This window comes from Hemicordylus capensis, chromosome 2 (assembly GCF_027244095.1).
Source record: "Hemicordylus capensis ecotype Gifberg chromosome 2, rHemCap1.1.pri, whole genome shotgun sequence".
Lineage (NCBI taxonomy): Eukaryota > Metazoa > Chordata > Lepidosauria > Squamata > Cordylidae > Hemicordylus > Hemicordylus capensis.
In genome coordinates, this window is record NC_069658.1 from 13,975,351 (window position 1) to 14,001,212 (window position 25,862).

General features: G+C 46.2%; 1 long non-coding RNA gene across 4 annotated transcripts in view; it reads right to left on the minus strand.

Moving 5' to 3' along the window:
- The window catches only part of LOC128344136 (uncharacterized), a 44,149-nt gene that overhangs the window by 5,283 nt on the left and 13,004 nt on the right, over positions 1 to 25,862 (minus strand). For all 4 annotated transcript variants that reach the window (XR_008315692.1, XR_008315691.1, XR_008315694.1 and 1 more), the window contains exon 3: positions 6,900 to 6,985. This is a non-coding gene — a long non-coding RNA (uncharacterized LOC128344136). The remainder of the gene's footprint in view (positions 1 to 6,899; positions 6,986 to 25,862) is intronic.

Sequence of the window (25,862 nt, forward strand, 5' to 3'; positions counted from 1 at the left end):
GAGATCTCTTCTCCTGCACTAACATGTAGTGGCCTTTCTCGTGGGAGAAACCTAGCTTCTGAGCCATAGTAACATGCATCAGATTAGAGCTGTGGTTCCCAACCAGGGTTCGTCCAGATGTTGCTGAACTTCAACTCCCAGCTTCCCCAGCCACAATAAATTCTAGCTGGAGATGATGAGACTTGTTCTTCAGCAAAATCTGGACGAACCCTGGTTGGGAACCACTGGTTCAGAGCGATAGCGACATCTTCAAAAGATGTTAAAGTCACTTGTGAAAAAGCCCAAATTCTCAGACCACTGGATTCCCTAGCCTGGCTGTAGAAATGAGACACAGCAGTGAGTTTTCAGGACAGGTAATGCATACACAAACTATTGTGGAACATGATTGATTGATTGACTGATTGATTGATTAAGTGCTGTCAAGTCAGTGTCGACTCTTAGCGACCACATGGATAGATTCATTGTGCGCCATGCATCAGTCTATACAGCATGATCCCCCCTGCTGCGTTCCATTCGGTGCTTTCCACCTGGCCTGTGAAAAGTGTTCAAGGTGGGGAGAGGGCAGGGAAAGGACCCATGCCAATCAAGACCTATGTATTATTTTGAAAGCTTTATATTTTGACCTAATCACTTGCAATTTTCTTGGAGCATGAAAAGGCAAAGTAAAACCTGCTTGACAGTAATTCTGCTAAAGTACTTTGCTGCTGCCAGCCACAAAAGCACCAAGATGGCCTTTAATAATTATTGCTTTTAAGTCGTGGCCCTGGACCCAACCTTAATGGATTTGGTCCCATTACTTGGCTCTTCAGGCCTGGGGTTCCTCCTGGCCTCCTATGAACAACTTGTCTGTGCTCATCCCATGATAACAGCATAGTGAGGGCTTGGCTGCAGCTGGCCCTCAGTCCCAACCTTCTGCTGCCACATAGTGTGGTAAATGAAATGGGCAGGTGGGTGGGAGATGGGACTCAAATAACAGACAGAGACATCAGTAAAAGAGTGTCAAAACAAAACAAGCAAACAATAAAACATAATGGGAAGGAGTGATTCCTTCACAGGCATCTACTGCCCATTCAGGACTATAATTTATATGTAGCATCTCGCATGACTGATATTTTAATTGCTCCATTCATCTATGGAGATCTAAATTAGCACTGAATGGAACACAGCAGGAGGAACCATGCTATCGCCTGACACATGACACAAAATGGTTTGTGTATGCAATACTGGGGGTGTGCACAGAACCGGCTGGCCCAGTTCGGTTCAAAAGCAGATCAGGCCAGTTCGGTCCGGCACCTCCGTCAAACTCTCCCCCACCTGTTTGGTGCGGTCGGGGGGGGGGTCTGTGATTTTTTTTAAAAAATAGTATATATATTTTAGAACTTAGCCCCTCTGGGGAACTTGCTCTAGGTGGCGGGGGGTCCACGGGGGTTCCCCCTCCCCCCACCGGCATCATTGCCTCCCAAACTGGCCCATTCAGCCGGCTCTTCAGCCCGTTCAGGCCTTCCCCCTCTGGTACGGCAGCCTATTTGGAGGTTGTAGCACTTGCGCAAACAAAGATGGTGCAGATGTATGGTCTTTTTAAAATAAATGTAAAATAAAAGAGTGTGCCCTTTTACCCAGGTCCCCAGTTGTGTGTCTGCTCGGGCTGTGTGAGCTCAGGCTGCATGAACGCGAGCAGCCTTTGAGCCGGGTGCCGAGAGTGCTCAACTTGAGAGGCAATCCCTCCATGCACCGGGCTCCTCGTGCAGGATCTCGGGAGGCCAGGCTGTGTTTTCCTGGCCTCCAGAAATCCACACTGCCCAGAGCAGCGTGGATCATGTGGTCGGGTTGCCAACATTGTATTGGCTGCAATTGGAATGCTGGGGGGGGGGCTAGGGGCGGGGCTTGTCTTGGCCCCAGGTGACAGCTGCCAAGCACACTTACCTGGTGGTGGTGGTGGATGATGGCTGACTGGCTGCTATTGCTACTGCACAGCGACGGCAGCTTGAAAAGTTTTGTTTTTTTTAAGTTTTAAAAGTCAGAAAAAGGTCAAAAGAACAGTTTAAAAAGTGGGATTTTTTTAGTCCCTAGAGCAGGCATCCCCAAACTGCGGCTCTCCAGATGCTGCTGAACTATAACTCCCAGCATCCCTAGACACAAATTTTTTGTGGCTGGGTATGCTGGAAGTTGTAGTTCAGCAACATCTGGAGGGCCGCAGTTTGGGGATGCCTGCCCTAGAGGGACGAGCATTTCCCCGTAGGAAGTCGGGACATCCTGCGCAGTGTGGGACAGTTGGCAACCTTATTGTGTGGGCGCCCAAGCCATGCACTGCATACAAGGAACTGGATCATCTGGGAGGAATACAAGGATCTGGATTGCCTTCCCCCCACTCCCTCCCTCCCCGCCAGGCTGCAATGGTCGTGAGAACAACCTTATTGTTTAGCTCGGCCCTTAAATGATGGCATAAAGCAAAATGCCACAGGCATGCTGTTCATGCATCTGGAGCTTCAGTTGAGTTGGAATGGCCTCCACAGAGCGCCATAAGCAAACACCCAGAATGGGGAAGAGGGACAGAAAAAAAGCAGAGCCACCAGGTTTTTGACATGGTCAAAAAATTAAAAAAACGTTTTTGACATGGTCTCTGCCTGCTGCCTTAAGAATTCCGTCTACCAACCCACTTTGCCATTTAGAAAGCAATTTTATCCCACTGGACTCTTTTACTATGTATATGAGATGATCCTCAGCAAAGTTACATTTCCAACTGTTTGAGGATCTGACAGATTTGGATAAACGGCCAGATAAGGTTGCATATATTTATGTTGACGTGTGGGGAGCACATTCTGCAAACCCCACCAATTTGCAGGTTCTTATTCAAGAGGCTTCTCTTGTCCTCCTGAACTGAAGAAGAAAGTTTTTAAAAGTTCTTCCATGTCTATATGAGCATAGCAAAATGCTCGTCATTACGATGGGTGTGGAATGGAGCCCTGTACGCAGCAGGGACCCAGGGAGGGGCAACTGGAGGGTGAACAGAGACACACTGCACTCGAGGAATCCTGTCAGTTCCCTTTTCCCCACATTGACGTATATGGGAGAAAGTCGTCTTGGGGATATTACTGGGGTAGGGAGTTAGGCCTAGTTCCTGCCCTTGGTGAACTCCAGCCATTAAGAATCAAACATGCTCCTATTCGCATTGCCCCACCCTGGGTTTTGTTTGCTGGTCACACAAGGCATTGCAGCTAGGGATGGTGGGAACTGAAGTCCAATATTGAAGTGGTGGGGAGCCTCAGGTTGGCTATCCCTGCATCAGAGTGTAAGGGGATGCTGGAAACTGGCTCTGCTAGAGAGACAGACGTAGAAGTATATTGGTGCAGAAGGAAATTCAGTGGCTGGCTTTCGCTTTTCCACACCAGGAAGTAATGAGTATCTAAGTGTATTGCGGTGGAGGGGAATGGCTCCTCTTTCTTTTTGTGAGTGTTTCTAATGTTAGCCGGTCCTCTTTTTTTTAACTGACCACCTTAGACTGACTAAAGCAGCCTCCTTGGCAATCTTATAACTGCACAAATTCTCAAGGTAACTGTCTTTTTCATGCTGAATGCTAATCTGGAATAAAGGCCACCCAGCCCACTCTGTTCTCACAGTCACCACAATGTTTCCAAAGATCCAACTCACTACACGTTCATCTGCCTTGCCAGGAATAGCTAATGCGCATCGTCTAAGAACACCTTTAGCCATCCTTTTGTTCTGTAAATGGGTTTCTGTAAACTAGGAAAAGGTGGTTGTGGGGGCTTTTCTCCATTCTTCCAAAATGTTTGGCAAGTGCATTCTCACAATCCTAAAACATTCATTTGCATATTATTATGAGTTAATTAATCTGGACTGCTATGTATTAGAATCTCGACTCCAGCCTTTTAATATTATTTGCGCAATGTGTGTGTGTGTGTGTGTGGGTGGGTGGGTGGGTTCAGAGTCGATCCATATTTTTAATGCTTTAACCATGCTGAATCATTAGGGAGCCATTATACCCTCCTCACACTGGTCCACAGACTTAAATGATCCAGCCCCCCCCCGCCCCAACAGACACATATACAGATGTTCGGGCTGATAATTCCACTGGCATCACCAACTAATGAGAGGAACAAGGGGCAGAGCATATGCATTTGGATGGAATGAGGCCTTCAGCTGGGGTGGGGGGCAGGACTGAAGAATAATTGTGCTTCCTGGAAGATCTCTTCAAGACGCTGCTTAGCAGGCATCCTTTGTCTTTCCAAAAGTGAGAATGAGATGGAAATGTAACAGAATTGCTTATTTCCCTTGCAACTGAAACTCTGGGCAAAAAATATTTTCCCACATCTTGATTAAAAGGTCACAAGCTAACATGGACAAAAGAGTGGTTAAACCAAGGGATTGTGTGAACACCCTCCTTCACTCAAACCTATCTATTTCTGTTACAGTCCTTTGCACAATGGGGTATACTGCCAGTAGGCATAGGATTGGGTCCTTGGTTCTTATTTCTCCTGTGGATGTGTCTCTGTTCCTTCTTTTTTATGTAATGCTAATTTTCTTCTTAAACTGGCTAATCATTACTACTACTTCATCCATATGGATATATCTAGGATCTTCAGATCAAGTTAATATTTACGGTATCAATTCCTGTGTCAAAAAACAGAATGGGGCTGTGATTTCTTTTAGAACACAGAGTTGTGCTAATGATGCTTTTTTTAAAAAAATTGCAAAAATGTATTTATTTTGTTTGGAAAACCAACATTTAATTTAATCATTTATCATTTGGGGTTTTTTTTAATTGCTTTTGTTTAAAAAATATTGAAAAGGGGGGGAAACATTCTGGAATTGGGGAGACTTAGATGTTTGTAATAAGGGGAGGGCGGGCAGGGAGAATGTGCTCCCGTCATTTGCAACATTTAATAGACTGTTAAGGGAAGGGAGAGTACAATTCTTCATGGCAATTCAGTTTTGTTTATGGAACATCCCGAACCGCTGTATGCTATAAAATACATCATCTGAGTAATAAAAGTTTCAAGCTCGACAGTTTGCCAACTCTGTTGATATGCGGTATCAGTTCTGGTGGTCTAAAAGGACTTATTTATTTTGTTTGGCTTGGAACAAAGGATGGAAGAAAGGAAGACAAAAAAAGCAAAAACCTCTCACAAAATACTAATTGCAAAACCCTCGCATCTGGATAGAACCATAAAGAAGTGATGGAGCATTTTTCACTGTAATGGCCAATAGAACGGGCATTGGGTTTTGAAGAGAGAAGAGAAGCCTGGGAAAGGTGGTCCCCTCTCTCTTCAAAATGTTAAGCTGATGCTCACACACATCTAGAGATCCAGCAGATGTATGCTTTGAACCAGCCCACTGTTCTTATCCATCCCATTAATCCTGACAGCTGTCTTTCCTAAGGCATGCCCCAATGGCTCCTATTCTACAGACTGGCAAGCAAGGAGAACTGCACAAGGACAATTAAGGTGGACAGTTTTGCACATCACGATTATTATTACTGAGTTTCCTCTCTCCCCACTCCCCCCATGCTTCCTGCAAAATGGCTGAAGTGATGAGGACTCACACATCTCCCTTGCAATCAGATTAGATGGGAAATCCAGGTGACAAATGAAAAATGTCTTTGAATTCTGAGAGCTGTGGTCTCATAATGCAAAACTATAAAAGTGTGATAGCTGAGCTTTTCTCATGGCTACTACACCTGTAACCATCTAATGGCACAGCGGGGAAATGCTTGACTAACAAGCAAAGGTTGCCGGTTCGAATCCCCGCTGGTACTATATCGGGCAGCAACAATATAGGAAGATGCTGAAAGGCATCATCTCATACTCATATGAAAGGCATCATGTCATACAGGAGCCAATGGGAAACCCCTCCTGTATTCTACCAAAAGAAAACTACAGGGCTCTGTGGGTGCCAGGAGTCAGAATCGACTTGATGGCACACTTTACCTTTACTACACCTGTTCTTTTGGGGGTGAGTATATTTTTGGCCTAGTTCTGCTAGCCTGGTATAGTGGTTAAAGCAGAGATTCTCAAACTTGGGTCCCCAGATGATGGATTACAACTCTCATCATCCCTGCCCACAAAGGCCATTGTGGCCACTAAAGGTATTGTAGGCCAATGTGGTGTACGGGTTAGAATGTTGGACTTGTATCAGGGAGACCTGGGTTCAAATCCCTGTTTGTTCATTAGACTCACCGGGTGGCCTTGGGCCAGTCTCAGTCCAGTGGCATAGCCACTGTGGAACAAGGGAGCGACATGTGTCCCTGAGTCAAAGGGCGGGGTGTAAGAGCGCCACCAGGCCATCCCCTCAGGCCGGGCAACCCCTTGCCCCTGCACTCAGTACTCAACCAGCTGTCCTGCTGCACTCTTGCTCTCTGCAAGAGGGAGATGGGAAGCGTTTCAGAGCCCAATGCTAGTCACACCCCCTGCACTTACATCAGAGACACTTGGATGCGGGGTGGGGGGGAGAGCTGACATCGGGCCCAGAAGTGCCGGCGGTTGGTGTCCATTCAGTCAGTGAGGTTGGATGGGAGATAAAAGAGCACCCAATCAGCAAACAAAGTGCTTGCCTTGCCAGCTGGGGGAAACCAACTGCTAGCACTCCCAGGCCCAGTGTGGGCCATGTCCCCTGCGTCAAGGTGCTTTTGTATGTCAGTGCAGGGGGCGTGGCCAGCATGGGGGTCACCACAAAGGCAGGCAGTGGGAGGGGCCACCATGAGCCTATCTGTGCCCCTGCCCCACTCTCCTCTACCTCACAGGGTTGTTGTGATGATAAACAGCAGAGTAACCATGTATACTGTCCTGAGTTACTGGGAAGAAGAGATGAATGTGAGAAAGTTGCATGACTAAATGGTTCCTGTATATACATATTCCCAGATATGCAGGAGAAGGGTCTCTGACCTGCTAGCTTTCTGTGGGTCCTGATCTTCCCTTCTGAGAGGGGCTGTTCAAGCATGTCTGTTTGTTGAATCTTGACCACTCAAGCCCTGTTCAGACATGGAAACAAAAGGGATGCTATATTCTTGTACAGTGCCCCAGCATGCACCCAGAAGTCCTGCCCCAGCACTTTCACATCAAGAAGCCTCCCCACGACCTTCACAATTACGGCTTTTGGCTGAATAGGCAAATACTGTAAGTGTGATGGCAGCCATTTCCGTGATCAAAAGGTTGGGGCTACAGATGATGGCATTTAAACATAAGCTTCATGACAGGTTTCTAACATAGGCCTGCAGCAGGGTTACTTCTAGGGCAACGGAAGACGAGGCAGCCTCCGGACTACACTTAAAGGGACAGTGCATAGTTTATTCACTGGCTCTGAATACAACACACACACACACACACACACACACACACACACAGAGAACCCTCCACCACTACCACCTACAACCTGAAGATGTGCAAACCAGTTAACACCATTTGGTGACTGACTCCATGTCCCCAGGCTGCTACCTTGTACAGGTAGCCCTCAAGGCTCAGGTGTGGGGGGGGGCAGATCCCAGAAGCCTTCAGTCTGTCCACCCCATCTTAAAACATCCCTTTGCTAGCTAGAGATGCTGGCTGTCTAACAACCACTCCTGTTTCTCATTTTCATGGTGTCTTGCTAATTGGAACACATCTATCCAGAAGGTAGGTTTCTCAGCCTTGGTCTGTCTGTAAACCATGCCGTCTTTCCACATAAGATTGTATTAACAGCAGTTTATAACATGAGCATTTCAAACCAATGCATTTCATAACAACTCCGTACCAGTTAATACACTAATAAGAGCCCCTGGTGGTGCAGTGGTAAAACTGCCGCCCTGTAACCAGAAGGTTACAAGTTCGATCCTGACCAAGGGGCTCAAGGTTGACTCAGCCTTCCATCCTTCCGAGGTCGGTAAAATGAGTACCCAGAATGTTGGGGGGCAATATGCTAAATCATTGTAAACCGCTTAGAGAGCTTCCAGCTATAGAGCGGTATATAAATGTAAGTGCTATTGCTGTTGCTAATAATGCATTTAGGGGGAAATATGGCATTATAAACAAATAAAGGAATTTTGATGCAGTGGCGAACATTCAGAGCAAGAAAGCACTGGTACAGTGAAAGCAGCCTAAAAGGACTTCCCAACTAACTGGATTGGTGCAGTGGGGAAGGCGCAATTGCTGACACCCTCCCTTTTCTCAGGAGTCTTCCATACCATCTAAAAAATATGTCCCTGAGGATTGTGCTCTCTGGGACATATTTTTGGGCCACAGACGGGTTCCTGGGAAAGGAAAAGGCATCAAAAATTGCCCTTTCCTCAGTGCATTGGTGCAATTAGTTGGGAAGTTCTGTTCAACTGCTCTCTTTCTAAGCTGTGATATCCCTGCTCTGTATGTCAGCCAGTAGGTTCAAGGGCAAAGCAAGGAAGACTTTTCTGTCAGGGTATAACTAGCTGTTACGTACCATGCAGGTTTGGTCATGTGCAGTTATTTTGCTAAATTTAAATAGCAGCCATAGGATGGAAGGATTAGGATCAGGACCTCAGCACTTGGAGAGGAGTATTTACCTCTTTCTTTTCGCACTGTGTTCCCAATGAACAATTGCACCTGAAACCGCTATTAGCCCTGGAAGGGAATATGAATACAACAAAGATTTATATACCGCTTTTCAACAAAAGCTCCCAAAGCGGTTTACATAGGTGTAAATAAATAAAATGGCTCCCTGTCCTCAAAGGCCTCACAATCTAAAAAATAAACACCAACAACTGCCACTGGAGGGATGCTGTGCTGGGGATGCATAGGGCCAATTGCCCCCCGCCCCAATAAAGATAATTGCCATTTTTAAAAAGTGCCTCTTTGCTCAGTTAGCAGGGAAGCATCTACAGTATGCACTGCCGGACCAACAGAGCAAGGATGCACTGGTGCAACGAGACAGCAACCTAACAGAACTTCCCAACTCATTGCACTGGTGCAGTTGGGGAAGTGGCAATTCTGACTCCCTCCCCTTTCCCAGGAAGCTCTCTGTGCCACCTTAAAATGTGTCCCTGAGGGTGGCACAGTCCTGGAAGTTCTCTTAGGCTGCTCTCTTGCTACACTGGTGCATCCTTGCTCTATATGTCAGCCATTGACTCCAAAAGGAGGTTCTTTTCTGGGATTAAATTTTGAGGGGGGGCATGTTCTGGACAGCTGTGGCATGACGTGAAAGGCTGAAATACCCTTCCCTGTGCACCACAGTCCTGCGCCTAATAATCCCCCCCTTCCCATAACTGCTATGTCAATGAAAAAACACTCGGGTCCAAAATTGCATATTTAACATAATGTATAGTTTGATCCTCAAAAGTTCCTCAGAAGTTGAGCAGAGAATGTGCAATGCAACAGCTAATATTTTGTCCCTGGTTGGGAGAGGCTATGCCACTTTTGCCAATGACTCGCTGCTTGCCCATGGGCAAGTCACTCTCTGTGTCCAACTCTGCCCCATAGGTGCAAAGTGAAACAAAAACCTCCCAGTGCAAAAGCTGCAAAGCCATTTACAAATTAAAACGTAAGTCATAGCGGTAAAAGATAACGCTGGATTCAACTGTTATTAACAGGGGAGACAGAAAGAACAGCTCTCATCTGCCTGCGTCAGTTCCAGCTTTATTGATTAGTTTTTATTTATCCATTTACATTTTTCTATCATATGTTCCCTCCCGTTTGGCCAAGGATATCACTTTAACATGTTCCAGGGATTGTAGTGTTTTAACCTTTCACCCTGGTCTAGACACGGCGGAGTACCCACTGTCCCTTTTTAATGAGAAAACGGAGCCTCCCGTGGTCTTTCTGGCTGGGTGGTGGAGCCAGTCAGATTTCCAGGAACAGATGGTGGGGATTCTTCTGACGGCACCAAGACCACAACCTGGCGGCTCCCTTCAAACTGCCCAAGTTAAATTATTAAAGATGCCATTTCCTTTCATCTTTCCAGTAAAATCTATCTTTGCTCTGTAATCCTGTGCATTACTGTCACTGCAGAGCGCAGTGCAGCACCACACGGCCTCTCTCCACTCTCTTTGGAAAGGACTCGTTCATACTTTGCCAGCGTACAGGGAGTGAACTCCCACAAGAAGGAAGCGTTTGCATGCTGCGGGGAGATCTGGAGGAGGCCACAACACATTGGCCAGGTGGAGGTCAGGCTTGGGTGAAACACACACCCCCACACACACTCCCTTGCTCACCAATTGAAACAGAAACATGATCTAGTCCAGTGCAGACAGTGGCACTCCAGAAGCGAGACCCAGCTGTGTATGGAGAGGCTAGAGTTGCCACGTCCCACGGGATTTCGGGTTTCACCTGGATTTTAAGCATCTCACCCAGATTGCTTAGCCCGTCCAGATTCGCCTGGATTTCAGCGTGTGTGTGTGTGTGTGTGTGTGTGTGTGTGTGTGTGTGTGTGTGTGTGTGTGTGTATTTAAAGCTAAGCTCTAGCCCTTGTAGAAGCGGAGTTATGGAGCAAAACGTGCAGTCACTATTCTGCTCAAAAATTATTTTCAAGCCAATTTACATAATATATGCAGATTAGGCACCTGGATTTGGAAGGCCAGAATATAGCAGTCCTAGGAGAGGCAGACAGACAGTTGCAAAGAGTTGCTGGGCTCCCCCCCACCGCTCCAGCCTTTCCACATGGATGAGGCCAAGGAGACAGAAGTTTTCCACGTAGGGCTTTTAAAGCCCTTTAGCATACATCTCCTCCGGAATGGAGGGGATGCATTCACATATCAGGCAGATTTACCCCGAAGTCTCAGGAAGCTATCGGGAAGCACTTCACACACAATTTGGGTTTTTAACTGCATGCTAGAGTGCAGCCCTATTTATATCTGGGGCAAAAAAAAATCCACTTTTTGCATAGGGTTTTTGGGATAACTTTGAGTTCACAGTAGAGCCTTGTAGAAAACTTGTGGTAAAGCCTGTGGTGTGGAGAACTCCATAGAGTACCACCCAACTGCTACCTTATCATATGAGCATCCTTCACCTCTCCCTGCCGCAGACCACAGGATGCTCCCCTTCAGGTCTCTCCACTGGCACCCCATCCTCTTCCAAATCCAGCACAAGCTCCTTTAACTTTGCCCTCACCGTATCTTTTTGCCCTTTCCCCCCTTATTACAGTCTTACAGCCCCATCCTATGCATGTTTACTTAGAAGTAAGTCTTGCTATGATTGGAGCACTTTACTCCCAAGTAAGCATGCACAGGATTACAGCTTTACTTACATAGCATTTATATAGAGCTTTCCTATTTCAGAGTGCTTCGCATACATCATATTGTTACAGAGATCTTACAACAACCCTGTCAGGTAGGCCAATATTACAATCTCCATGTTACAGTTGGGGGACTGAGACTGAGACAGAGGCTTGCCTACAACCACCTGGTGAGTGCACAGCAGTGGTGAGTTTTAAGCTGCAGGCGCCCTGCCTTCCAATAATCTTTGCATTTCACTCTTGCCAATCCTGCCTCCTTCACCTGCCCCAAATCTCCTGTTCTCTTAAACTAGGGGTTCTCAAAGTGGGTCCCCTGATGATGTTAGACTACAACTCCCATCATCCCTAGAAAAAGCCATTGTGGCAGGAGATGATGGGAGTCATGTTGCTGAGGATCCAAGTTTGAGAACTTATCCCAAACCAAGCTTATTTTAAAAGCCAACCTGTCCATTTTCCTTTCCTGCTCCTCTGCTGAGACATCCCTTCCAGAACACCCACTTGGTACTTCCTGCCTCTCTTCCTTCAGTCACTTTTTTTGCCAAGGGTCAGTGAGCGTATCATGATGAACTGGTACCTTTTCTGCGATTCACTAGCCCACTTCGCCAACAGAAACTAAGCTGAAGTAGGCACACGAGCATTCACTCATGTTCATCCCGTTATACTGACTTATTTTTCTTCCCCGTCCTGCATGGTATCCTCCAGCGGCCACATCGGAATTGTAACCTCCATGGTGACAGGGAGCTGACTTTTTGGCTTCTATCACTCTCGCACCACATATCTTGATGGCATTGTAGAAATATATAGGGCTGCACTATTTAACCGGTTAGATTAATATATTAAGAACTTTCCAGTAACTAAAGGTGCCCCCGTTTGCTTGAGCTGCAGATTACATAAGGACATAAGAACAGCCCTGCTGGATCAGGCGGCCCAAGGCCCATCTAGTCCAGCATCCTGTTTCACACAGTGGCCCACCAGATGCCGTTGGAAGCCACAAGCAGGAGTTGAGGGCAGGCCCTCTCTCCTGCAGTTACTCCCCTGCAACTGGTACTCAGAGGCATCCTGCCTTTGAGGCTGGAGGTGGCCCACAGCCCTCCGACTAGTAGCCATTGATGGACCTCTCCTCCATGAAGTTATCCAAACCCTTCTTTATGCCCCCCTTTATTCTTTCAAACACAAGTTCTCACAAAAACTGCAGAGGGCAAGTGCCTTCTGAAAGGACTCTCCCTTTTAGCTCATACAAGTGAGAATTCCTCTTCTAATGTGATGCCTGCCATGGCAGCTTGTAAGAGAGTGTTAAAAACACATCTCTTCACCCAGGCATTTGGTTATGTATAACGGCTCTGTTTCATCATTTTTATGCCCTGTTTTTAATTATTGAGTTTTATTCCAACTTTAAATGATGTGTGCACTGCCTAGAGATGATTGTTTGAGGCGGTATATAAATGTAATGATAAATAATACATAAAGTGACACATGTGTGCATAACCTAAAAACAAGTGAAAGAGACTTCTTGCTTTAGAACTGGGCTGCACAACTTTGGCCCTCCTGCAGATGTTGGATTACAACTTCCATCATCCTTGACTATTGGCCACTGTGGCTGGGGATGGTTTATTTTATGTATTTAACATATTTTTAGACTGCCCAAAATGCAAGTTCTCTGGGTGAATAAATAAGAGAATAAAAACAACCAATAAAAAGATTTTAAAAATTTCAACAATTAAAATTTAAAAGTTAAAACAATTAAAACACAATTAAAACAGTATCTAATTAAAAGCCTGGGTGAACTTTATCAGAAATTTATCGGCAGCCAGTGTAGATCTTTCAATGCAGTAGCAATATGGTCTCTCCGAGATGACCCAGAGACCAACCTGGCTGCTGGATTCTGGACTAATGCGAGTTGTAGGCCAACAACAGTTGGAGGACCGAAGTTGTGCTGCCCTGCAACCAGCTCTACTGACCCACATACTGTGCAGCAAGTTGCCTGTCTAAGCAGCAGGTGTGCTCGCTGCTTCCGCAGCACTTGTGCTTGTGAAGGCGGGGAAGCCCCATGCCTTCTGTCCTCACACTCCCACTGCTATTCCCATTGGGAACAATGGGGATAGCAGCACATGGCTCCTTAGTAGGCACGGAGCCTCCCCGCCTCCGCAAGCCATGCTGGCGAGATGTGAAGTGCCACAGAAACAGCAAGCACACCTGTTGCTTAGACGGGCAGCTCCCTGCAAAGTATGTGCACTAACCCCACAGTTTGGAGCAGGGGTGGCTCAAGATATTGCAATGCTGAGGCAAGGCACGAAATGTTGCCTTACCCCATGCTCCTGGTGGTTCAGAATCCAACTCTTGCAAGCTTTGAAAGCACAGGGGGGACAGGGAGGAGGGAAGGTTGCCAGTAACTGCCTCCTCTCTCCAGGTGACCGGTTGCCTCCTCTTCTCTCCTCATGCTCCTTGCAAAGTTTGCAAGGGTTAGGTTAGGCCTAAGGAGCTGCTCCAGTGGTGATGGCATGGGGAAGCTTGCACCCTGTCAACTCCCTAGTCATCTACCGCCTGAGGCAACAGCCTCACCTTGCCTCAAAATAGGGCCACTCCCGACTTGGGGGTGACCAAGAGTTGCACTCCTTTTTCTCCAGTCCTGCACCAATGCAGGCTTTTTTGACTTAGAGACCAGGGGCACACATTGAAAACTGTCCTCCTAAGAAGCTCACAGCATGAAAAGGCAAGGTGGTCACGCAGGGTTGCCAACATTCCATTGCCCGGATAAGGGACACAAGTCGGGATGGGTGGGTCTGGGGCGGAGGGCGTCCAGGGTACGGACATCTCAGGGGCAGGGTCCCAGGGGGCTTACAGCCTCCTGTTCACAGGCAGGCTGCAGGAGGGGGCACGGAGGTAAACACATGCCACTGCAGGCAGGCAGTAGCTGGAGAGAAGAAGCAGGGGCTCTTGCATGTCTCGCTGCTCCACACCTGAATCTCAGGGAGGGGGCTGTTTTTCAGCACCCAAGTGGAGAGGTGAGGAGGTGCAGCAGGACCCGAGTGGTTGCTGGGCACAACTGGAAGCGGCAGAACGGGTCCTTCTGCTGCTCTTGCCTCTCCCGGCGGTGTCTTTGATTGGAGCCACTGTTGCCTCCAACTTGCCTTGGGTGCAGCAGCTCCTTTCTGCCTGACTCAGCCTTGCGCCACCACGCAGAGGAGCGCCAGCCCCACGGAGCCATCCAGGAGTGGGGGTGGGTGGGGCAGGCAGGGGCTTCCCTCACCTAGGAAGGTAGGGAGGGTGGGGAGCCAAAATATGGGGGAAACGGCACCCCGGATGGGATGACCACTTTCCCCCAGAAATACGGGATGTCCTGACTAATACAGAATGGTTGGCAACCCTGTCACATCACCACCTAAAAAGAGTCCTGAAGTAGCCAAGGCCTGCATTTGCACAAGACTCAGAGCAACATATTTCTCCTCCATTATACATGGCCTCTTCATTTTCAGGTGCCCCTTCCTCTCAGCTCTTGGCATCTCTCCCCCCAACCCTCCCTTCCTCTCTCTCTCTCTCATTCAAAATCCTTGAGGCCAGCTTGCCTGATTAAACTTTGATTCAGAGGAAACAAATTGGCTGCATCAATTAGTAATGTTGGATCTGCCACTAACACCATTAATAAGTCATCTCCTTATAAATGTGGAGGTCAGGCTGAAGTAAGTGGAGCTACTCTTGGCTCGATCCTACAGCCAGGACAGTTCAGGCATTGCAACTGACCAAAAAAAAAATTTTTTTTTAAGCTGAATTGCATGCAAATCAATAAAGTTTATGCTAATGGATTTAGTATCAATTTGCATTCTCTGTTTGGAATTCAGTATTTGAGCGGTTGCAGGATTTGTCATTTCTCATGAACTGTACAGGGTCAACTCAACCAACCTGGGAGTAGAGGTAGGCGCCTGGGGCTATAGGCTAACTGGACTATCCCTCTCGAAGAGCACAATTCCTCACTCTGCACCCCAAACCCTTGGGAGAAGAGGATCCGAGTTGTGGGGCCAAGCAAGCCCCCTTTTGTTTACTTTGATATCCCTCCCTTTGGAGCCCCATTCAGACATTCTCTTGTATGAGTGTACAGGTGTCTGTACACTCATACATGTTTTCATGTGAAATATGAGTATACCTGCTTTCATTTAAAACATGAACCTGGGTACAGGCCCATCAAATGCATGCTACAGCTAGCAAATGCACTATTGTACCTGTGTTCAACCTAATGTGTGAAGAGCTGTACCTGTGTACACTGAACATGCACTGTATAAGTGTTGAACATAATGTGAGAATAGGGCTTGGGACTCAGTCCAGCTGTACAGAGCAGGGGTTCCCAACCTCTGGTCTCTAGATGATGTTGGACTGCAACTCCCATCATCCCCAACACTTGGAGACCCAAGGTTGGAAACCCCTGGTTGGGAACCTTTCAGTAGGGGAGGAGAGGACATAATTTCCTCCCTCATAACTCTGTTGTCCGCTTATTCAACAACATGCAAGGAACAACAAGCTTAACCATCACCCAAGGCAGCCAAAAGGCCTTAGGCAGGTTTATGGAGGCCTTCGGATGAATACCATTGCAGGGTCTCTATAAGTAAGACTATAAGTAAGGGAAGATGGCGGCCACCAGCACAACTGCTATAAAGTGCTCCGAGTCCTCCACCACTGCTTCAGTAAGTCCTCCAAAAGGCTCAAGCGGGGCTTACTTTGGCAGCAGCAGCAGCAATTTGGAGCTTTTCTCAGCAGCTGCATTGGTGGCTGCCATCTTTTTCTACCAGGGCCTCAGGGGTCAGGCATGGGCCCTCTGATGACCAGAGGCCCTTGACCAGAGCCCAAGTTGGCCAACGTCTGATGCCTACCCTGAGCCAGCCCTGCAACTTAATTGCAGCTGTGTGGAACAGGCCTCTGAAGATCTGGTCTTGTGGTAGCAAAACATTAATTGTCCCCTTTGCTAAGCAGGGTTCACCCTGGTTTGCATTTGAACAAGAAACTATATGTGTGAACACTGACAGATATTCCCCTTTGGGGGGGGATGTGGCTGCTGGGAAAGAGCACACACATGCTTGCATGCAGAAGATTCCAAGCCCCGTCCCCCACAACGACATCTCCAAGAGAGGGCTGAGAGAAATTCCTGCCTGCAACCTTAGAGAAGCTGCTGCCAGTCTGTGTAGACAATACTGAGCAAGATGGACCAATAATCTGACTCGGTATAAGGCCGTTTCTTATGTTCCCATGAAAGTTCACACGCAAACTCAATTCACCAAGGTGATGAGCCCTTGGGTGTAACCCACCCAACTTGCCTCCACAGCTTCCCTGCTGGTGCCTCAGAACAGATAGGAAGCAGTCTATTAACCCAAGTACTCCTCCTCCTGGTGTCTTCTCCTATCAGCCTTGTTCCTCTCTGGTAGCCACAGCTGCCACTCTGGACATGACTGTCTCTTCCCTGACACCATCCTGCTCCGAGCTCAATACCCCTGTGGCTATTTCACACACGACAATGCAGCAAACAGTCTAGGCTTGTGACTGCGTGTTTATTCAGCAGAGACAACTGGTTTCTAGCTTCTAGTGGCCATCTGTATATTTACATTTCTGGGCTCTATGCCTGTGCAGACACCACGCTGGAGCTTCCCAGGCTCCCCAATCCCTATTTGCAGCTGCGCATCTCCTCATCCCCTCCGTTTGGAGTCCACCATGAGCAGACTCACGGCGGTAAGCACCCTGTTGTTCTTCAATGTGGTCTCTGTTCTTTACACTTCTGGGCACATAACAAGCTATCTTACCTGGAGGTGGGTTCTAAATAGAAGAAGAGTGAGTGTAGAACAGCCTTGCCAAAGACTTTATCTTGTCATGCTCATGCACCAAGGCCATCGTGTTGAATAAAGGAGTTGGGCAAAGCCCATGTTGCTGCCTGGCAAATCACTTCCAAAGGTAGTGCCCTGTTGAATGCTGCCGAAGTGATCATTGCCCTGGTGGAATGTGCCTTGAGCGGTTGTGGAAGCGGCTTCTTAGCAATGTCATAGCAGACCTGTATAGTGTGCACTATCCATCTCAAAAGGGTTTGTGAGGAGACGTGAGAGCCTTTCCGGATGCCTTCATAGGAGACAAAGAAGAAGTTTGGTTTTCTCCAAGAAGCTGTTCACTGTATATAGAATGGTAGGAAGCCTTTCATAGTCTTGAAAATAACAAGAAGCAACAGGTAATTTGTGTGTGTGGTCTTTTCTGACCCATGCCAGTGACCCTTTAGGGGGAAGTCTCTCAGGTGAGTTTCCCATCCATACTCTGAAGCACCTGTAGTGAGTACAAGGCAAGGGATTGCCAGGTGGAAAGGGTTCCCTGAGAAAAGATGAGAGACAGAGGTCCACCAGGTTACTGTTTCTCAGTGCTTGCTTGGGGGATAGAGGTGGACATTCTGGCAGTCCATCTGAGGACAGAAACTGTCTAGAAATCAGCACTGCAGAGGACACATCCTGAGGTGGGCATAAGGCTGGACACGAATGATGGCTGCCATATAGCCCAAGAGGTGGATATCCTTTGCTGTGTGAGTGCTGCCTGTTGCTAAGCATCTGGCTAATGATACTAAGGTCCAGCTCCTGTCATCCAGTGGGAAGATCCAGGCATGCACAGAATTGAAGATGAGACCGAGAAAACAAAACCGCTCATGGGCACGAGATGGGACTTCTTGTAATTTACACAGAGCCAGAGGTCCTCTGAGAGTCCTCTGGTCCTTTGGAGAGCAGATTATACATCTCCTGGAGAGTCTCCAGCTACAAGCCAGTTGTATAGTTACATGGATGCCTGACTGCTATAGGTGTGCCACCACTTGTGCCATACATTTTGTGAATACCCTGGGGGCAGATGCCAGCCTGAAGGGTAATGCCATGAATTTATATGTCTCTGACATCACTTGGAAGTAGAGAAATTTCTTGTGATGAAGGCGGATGGAAAGGTGATGATACGCATCTTTGAGGTTGATTGAGGCTAGCCACATTCCTCTTTCTAACAGAGATAGGGTGGATACTGAGATACTGAGATCATGTGGACCATTTGTAGGTGATGTAACTATTGAGTTCTGCAGGTCTAGAATTGGGCGTAAGCCCCCATCGTGATTTGGCACAGTGAAATTTGGGAAGTAGAAACCCTTTCAGGAATTTTGTGGAACCTCCTCTATGGCATCCTTCTGTAGAAAAGATTCCACCTCCTCCTGAAGCGCGGTGGTTGGAGTTGTGGTGACAACAGGGGAGTAGGGTGGAATGCTGGTAAATTCTAGGGCATAGCCTATGAAGACTATGTTGAGAACCGAGTGACTGATGGTAATGCTCTCCTATGTAGGTAAATATGGGGCCAGACATGTTCTCTGGGGGTTGAAATGAGAGTCATAGTTTTTTGAGTAAGTGGAGGGCCTTTGTTTCTGATAAGTGGTCTTGTTTGTGCCATACTGCTGACACTTGTTGGCATAGTAGCATTGGGTACGAAAGGAGAGCTCAGAGGGCATAGTTTGTGAGGTTAATCTCGAGGACTGGCTCTGTGGCCATCTATTCTAGACTGTTTCAGAAAGCGTGTGGTAGCAGACTGAAAATGCATGGATCTAGCTGTGCTTTCCCATTTCTGCACCTTCTGAAGTGTGTCATCAGTTTTCTCCTGGAACAGCATGTCTCCCTCGAATGGGAGGTCTTCACTTCTGGAGTGGGCTTCGAAGGTGAGAGCTGGCAAGCATAGTCAAGCATGCTTTCTAATGGTTATAAAAGTGGCCATCAGCTTGGCAGCACATTCTGCAGAATGTCTAGCTGAATACAGCTCATGTTTGGCAAACTGTGCAGCTTCCTTAAGTAACACTTTAGCAGGATCTCTTTTATCTGGTGGCAACAGGTCAAGGAAGGGGGCCATTTTCTCCCACAAGAAGTGATTATATCTGGCATTGTAAGCCTGATAGTTGGTGATATTTAAGCGTAATGCTGTCACAGAGTACAAGCAACTGCCAAAAATGTCTGTCTTTTTGTCCTCCGAATCACCAGGTTGGCTGTTGACCTAGCCCTGGATTTCATTTGCAAAGTTTCCACCACTATGGAGTTGGATGCTTCTGTAGAAACATGTAAGCTTCTCCTTCTGCTTGAACACAATAAAAACTCTCTAGGTAAGAACATACAGATGAAACTCGGAAAATTAGAATATCGTGCAAAAGTCCATTAATTTCACTAATGCAAATTAAAAGGTGAAACTGATATATGAGACAGACGCATTACATGCAAAGTGAGATAAGTCAAGCCTTAATTTGTTATAATTGTGATGATCATGGCGTACAGCTCATGAAAACCCCAAATCCACAATCTCAGAAAATTAGAATATTACATGGAACCAAGAAGACAAGGATTGAAGAATAGAACAATATCGGACCTCTGAAAAGTATAAGCATGCATATGTATTTAGTACTTGGTTTGGGCCCCTTTTGCAGCAATCACTGCCTCAATGCGGCGTGGCATGGATGCTATCAGCCTGTGGCACTGATGAGGTATTATGGAAGACCAGGATGCTTCATTAGCGGCCTTCAGCAATTCTGCATTGTTTGGTCTCATGTCTATCATCCTTCTCTTGGCAATGCCCCATAGATTCTCTATGGGGTCAGGTCAGGCGAGTTTGCTGGCCAATCAAGCACAGTACACTGTATACTTTTCAGAGGTCCGATATTGTTCTATTCTTCAATCCTTGTCTTCTTGGTTCCATGTAATATTCTAATTTTCTGAGATTGTGGATTTGGGGTTTTCATGAGCTGTACGCCATGATCATCACAATTATAACAAATTAAGGCTTGACTTATCTCGCTTTGCATGTAATGCGTCTGTCTCATATATCAGTTTCACCTTTTAATTTGCATTAGTGAAATTAATGGACTTTTGCACGATATTCTAATTTTCCGAGTTTCACCTGTAAGAACAGCCCTGCTGGATCAGTCACAAGGCCCATCTAGCCAAGCATCCTGTTTCACACAGTGGCCAACAAGATGCCTCTGGGGAGCCCACAGGCAAGAGGTGTGCCCTCTCTCCTGCTATTGCTCCCCTGCAACTGGTACTGAGAGGCACCGTGCCTCTGAGGCTGGAGATGGCACACAGCCACAGACTAGTAGCCATTGATAGACCTGTCCTCCATGAATTTGTCTAAGCCACTTTTAAAGCCATCCAAGCTGGTGGCCATCACCACATCCCATGGCAAATAATTCCATAGATCAATTATGTGCTGTGTGAAAAAGTACTTCCTCTTGTCGGTCCTAAATTTCCTGACCTTCAGTTTCATGAGGTGACCCCTGGTTCTAGTGTTGTAAGAGAGGGAGAAAGATTTCTCTCTGTCCACCCTCTCCACTCCATGCATAATTTTATACACCTCGATCATGTCTCCCTTTAGTCACCTCTTTTCCAAGGTAAAGCGCCCCAGATATTGAAGCCTAGCCTCACAAGGTAGGTGCTTCAGGTTGCCATCTTCTGCATCTTTTCCAGTTTTAGAATATCCTTCTTAAGATACAGTGACCAAAGCTGTACACAATACTCCAGATGTGGACACACCACTGATTTTTATAAGGGCATTTATAATATTAGCATTTTTCTTTTCAATCCCCTTCCTAATGATTCCTAGCATGGAATTAGCCTTTTTCACAACTGCCAAGATGACACTTTCAATGAGCTGCCCACCACAACCCCAAGATCTCTCTCCTAGTCAGTCACCAACAGCTCAGATCCAATCAGTTTATATGTTAAGTGTGTGTGTGGGGGGGGGTTGCCCCAATATGCATCACTTTACACTTGCTTACATTGAACCATATTTGCCAGTTTGTTGCCCACTCCCCTAGTTTGGAGAGATCTTTTTGCAGCTCCTCACAATCTGTTGTGGATTTCATTACTCTAAATGTGCAAATTTGGCCATTTTGCTGCTTACCCCAACTTCTGGATCCTTTATGAACAATTTAAAGAGCACTAGTCCCAGTACCTCCAGTGACTGTTGCTGGTGTCTATCTTGAGTTTCTTTTTTGATTGTGAGCCCTTTGGGGACAGGGATCCATCTTATTATTTATTATTTCTCTGTGTAAACCCTGAGCCATTTTTGGAAGGGCGGTATAGAAATCAATCAAACAAACAAACAATATATCCACGTTTGAAATCCGGGTTTCCACGGTACTGATCAGAATTGCGGAGATAGGAACGTCTATGGTGTCTCTCCCCCTTCTGGGATTGATCCTTGGAGTCGAAGTGCTCACGTGGGTCTGACAGCAGCCCTTCTGGTTCTGGAGAGCAAGGCGAGGTTGGTCAGTAATCTGGCGAAAGTGTGAGATCTTGAGGCACGTGCTGTCTCAGGTGTTATGGAGCACGAGTTTGACCCATGTGGAAGGTGGAGGATCTGGCGTTTGCTGTGCCTGTAGCTGAGGTCTTCAAATTCTGTTTCAGTACTGATGCCATTTGTGTCTGTGTGTACCAATATAACCTGCATGGAACCCAGGGGTTGTGTCGTCTTCTTTTTCTTCTTGGGTTTCACTGACGTCTCAGTGAATGTTGGAGCTTGCCGTTTCTTTGGAATTCTCGGCAAATGCTGTCCTGCCAGCAACACAGTTAGTGGTGTTGCTGCTGTTTTCTTTTTCAAAGTGTCTGTTAGAGGGGATGCAGATTTACCGGTTGCATCAGGAGGCACTGACTTCTGTTGGGTAACTGGTATCAAAGAAGTGGACAGTATTGGGTCCATTTCCAGTGCAGGATCCGTGACTCCTTTTGGTACCAGGGCGCTCAGTACTGAGGTGCCCTTTGGCGGGTCTGGGTCTGCTCACCAACTACTGTGGCAGTTGGAGTCTCAGCAAATATTTTTGCTTCTTTTTGTCCCAAAATAGAATGGGAGGACTAGAGAGCTTGTTCTCAAAGGGCACAGCAAAGTTTGGAGACTCTGTTTTGTAAGTGCTTGTTTAGTAAACTTCAAACGGTGCAGGCAAGGATCGACAACATGGGCCTCCCTGGCAGAACAATACTTGCTGTGGCCATCCAAGGAAGGCAATTTCACCGTGAACTGGATACACTAAAAGATAGTCTTACTCGCCATATAATGGAAGCCAACAGGGTGATCCTCTCCATCCCAACCAGGAGCAGGGAGAGGGAAAGTGTGTGTGTGTGTGGGGGGGGATAAATAAGAATGCAAAAAAGAACTAAAGTGGGAACTACACAAAATAACTAACAGAAACAGAATAAAACAAGGAAGAGGAGAAGAGATATATCTATATCTATATCACTGCCCTGAAAACTTGGGTTAGGGCGGTATAAAAATGTGCTAAATAAAATAAATAATATAGATATAGATGTGTGTGTGTGTGTTTTTAATAAACCTTAGGAAGCTCTGAGAGTATCCAGCGAAGTCTACTGAATGCAGTTGACAAAAGACTGAGGGGATGAGGAGACACATAGCTGCATATAAGGAGAGGTGGCAGAGTTTCCGACAAAAAGATGAGAGGGAAGCTTGGAATGTTCCGGCATGTTCTCTGTGCAGGCGCAGAGCTCAGATGTGTAAAGAACAGAGACCATGTTGAAGAAGCAGCAGCTAGTCCTCGCTTCCGTGAGTGTAAAATGATACATGTGTTTGGACAAACGTTTGTTGAAATGTTCAGATGTTCATGTAAAAACATCTGAATTAGACACCTTAAAAATAATCTGTGAATTGGCTCAAATACATATTTATGAAGTTTGAAAATTTATGAACATTTATGAAATTGCCGGAGCAGTGGGGGAGGTTACGTGTATATCAGAGAGAGCCTTATTATGGGAACACCATAACCCTATTCACACATCATGTTGAACACATGTGTAATCTGTGTACAGTGCATACACACACAGATCTGTACACACATACAGTTATTCATACATTATGTTGAACGCAGGTACAGCAGGACAATTCCTGCTATAATTTGTCCCATCTAAAATATGGGTTCTCAACCCTGGGTCCCCAGATGTTGTTGAACTCCAATTCCCATTATCCTCAGCCACAATGGGTGAAGAGGATGATGAGAGTCGTAGTCCAACTACATCTGGGGACCCAGGGTTGGAAATCCCTGGTCTAGAACAGTGTTCTGGCACCAACAATGGCCAGCTAGAAACTTTTGGGATGCTCAAAAGCAAGGCAAGAAAATGATGACCATCCTCTATCCCAGGATCTGGTATTCATTCTGTCACTGTACGTTGAAGCTCCATTTAGTATTCATGGCTAATAGCCATGGCCATAGCTACATCTTGTGGCTATGATCACATCTTATGGCCCTTTGATCAAGTAGCCACCAATGTTTCAGCTAGACACCGTCACTTCTAGAAAGTATTTGTATACAAATTCTGTCCAGTACCATTTCTCCATTTCAGATACAAAACCCCGAAGAATGTTCTCAAGAGACAGTCAAGGAGGCCTTTACTTCCTATAAGGGGTGCCATCACTATGTTTGTCCAGGCCGACTAGACGACATCTTACTGGAAAACACCTGAAACTTAATGCCACGATTGCTTTGCCTTCCACATTACCCAGCAATTATTAGAAAGTTTATTGCTAAAGGAGGGTGGGTTTGTTTTTGTTTTTATTTTAAAGCAGTCATGATTCTGACAGCATGTTCAGAGAATGTGCTGGAGGGGCCAGCCGTCATTTCCTTGAACAGGAACACTTAGGTGAAAGGGTTGCTCTTGCAGCCTGCCTCAAACTCTGACACATTTCCTAAGTATTCAGACTGTTTGCAAACGAGTGATTTGGTGTCCTCGTACAATCCAAATGGAGTTTCTTCTTTGAGGTGATCAGAAGATTCTTAAGATAGCCTGGCTAAGCCTGGGAACTTTTACCTAGGCATAGGTTTGCCAACTGACCAGGAAAAAACCTCTGACCTGTTATTGTGCTGTTAATATCAGTCTGGGGTGCAGAAAGCAGGAAACAAACATTTTCACACCCTGGCAATAAAAAAGGCTCTCGCTCTAAGAAATCTCAGCTGATTAATCACATGGGTTTTAGTTGATTTACTGAGTAGATCTGCACTAGTTTGCATATGGGTAAAAACAGTGGCTTCCATGATGCACAGGGTTACGTCTCTGTAACACTCCCCCACCCTGGGGTCGTTGGTCATCCAACCAGCACCACTCCACAAGGTTGTGCAAGGAGTACTCCTACATTTCCCCCCATTGCAACGAAAGTGGGGGCAGTGCTGCTTGGGCAAAGTGCTTGTTTAGAGCAAAGTTGGGGCTGCTTAAGAGTCCTCAGCAGCCCCAGCGCAGAATGTTATGGAGACTTAATGTTGCGCATCATGCAAGTCAGTATTTTAAAGCAAGCATCTTATTTTATTGTTCTTAGATTACGTGTACATCTGTTGTAGCAGACATCACCTTAGAAAAAGTGTTCCCTGCTGTGTGAGAGAAAATGGTGGTCTATTTTAAGATGGAGCTTCTCATCTTCAGCTTTTATAATACAAAATAATAATACAAAATAATAATAATAATGGGAACAGCCTATATTCTGCGACGATATCTATAACAACTGATAATAAGATTCAGCCATCCCAGGTCCTTGGGAAGGACTTGATGTCTGGATAAAACAAACCAGTCAATAACACTTGTCTGACTGTGTAAACAAGAAATAATAATAATAATAATAATAATAATAATAATAATAATAATAATAATAATAGCAGAATAGAAGAAATAGAAATAGAAAAAAATCACCAAATACAAAGATCTACGAATTGAAATTGAAAGGCTGTGGCAGAAAAAGACCAAAATCATCCCAGTGGTCATTGGCACCCTGGGTGCAGTTCCAGAAGACCTTGAAGGGCACCTCAACACCATGGGGGCCACAGAAATCACCATCAGCCAATTACAAAAAGCAGCCTTACTGGGAACAGCCTATATTTTGCGACGATATCTATAACAATTGACAATAAAATTCTAGCATCCCAGGTCCTTGGGAAGGACTCGATGTCTGGATAAAACAAACCAGTCAATAACACCTGTCGGACTGTGTAAACAAGATAATAATAATAATAACAGTTTGCATATGGGGCCTTAGCTTCTGCATCAGCTTTGCATGCACAAGGTCCCAGTTTCAATCTCTGTCATCTCCAGGTGAGCCCGGGAAAGGCTCCTGCCTGAAATCTTGAAGAGCCACTGCCTGTCAGAGTAGACAATACTGAGCTAGATATTCATACACACACTCACACACTCCTATTCCCAGTGGGAAATGTGATTTTAGTTTCCACATCCTTCTTTACTCCCTTCTTACCACATCTGCAGGGGCAACAAAATGCAATTTTACACCAAATGCCATCATGGTGCATTTGGATCCCAGACAAAGAGAAACCCTAGCAGGTCAAACACAACACAATCCCATTTTTCTTTAGGAATGATGCTTGGACCAGCCTTGTTCTTTTTGTTCACTGAGATTTCAACAGGGGATTTCCCAGACAGCAAATTTACTTCAAAGTTCCCCAGGAGTGGTGAGTGTGTGTTCACATTTCAGGGGGATTTACATTGGAGTCCTACTTACTTTGGAGTCCCTCGAGGTATCAGACAGCACTCCACACACTATTCAAGCTTTTCCCTGCGCATTGGAGCTTAACCTGAATTACCCCCGTGCTAAAAAGTTCCACTTTCTACTGCAGCGGCCATAGTGATAGAGCAGCTATTTATTTATTTATT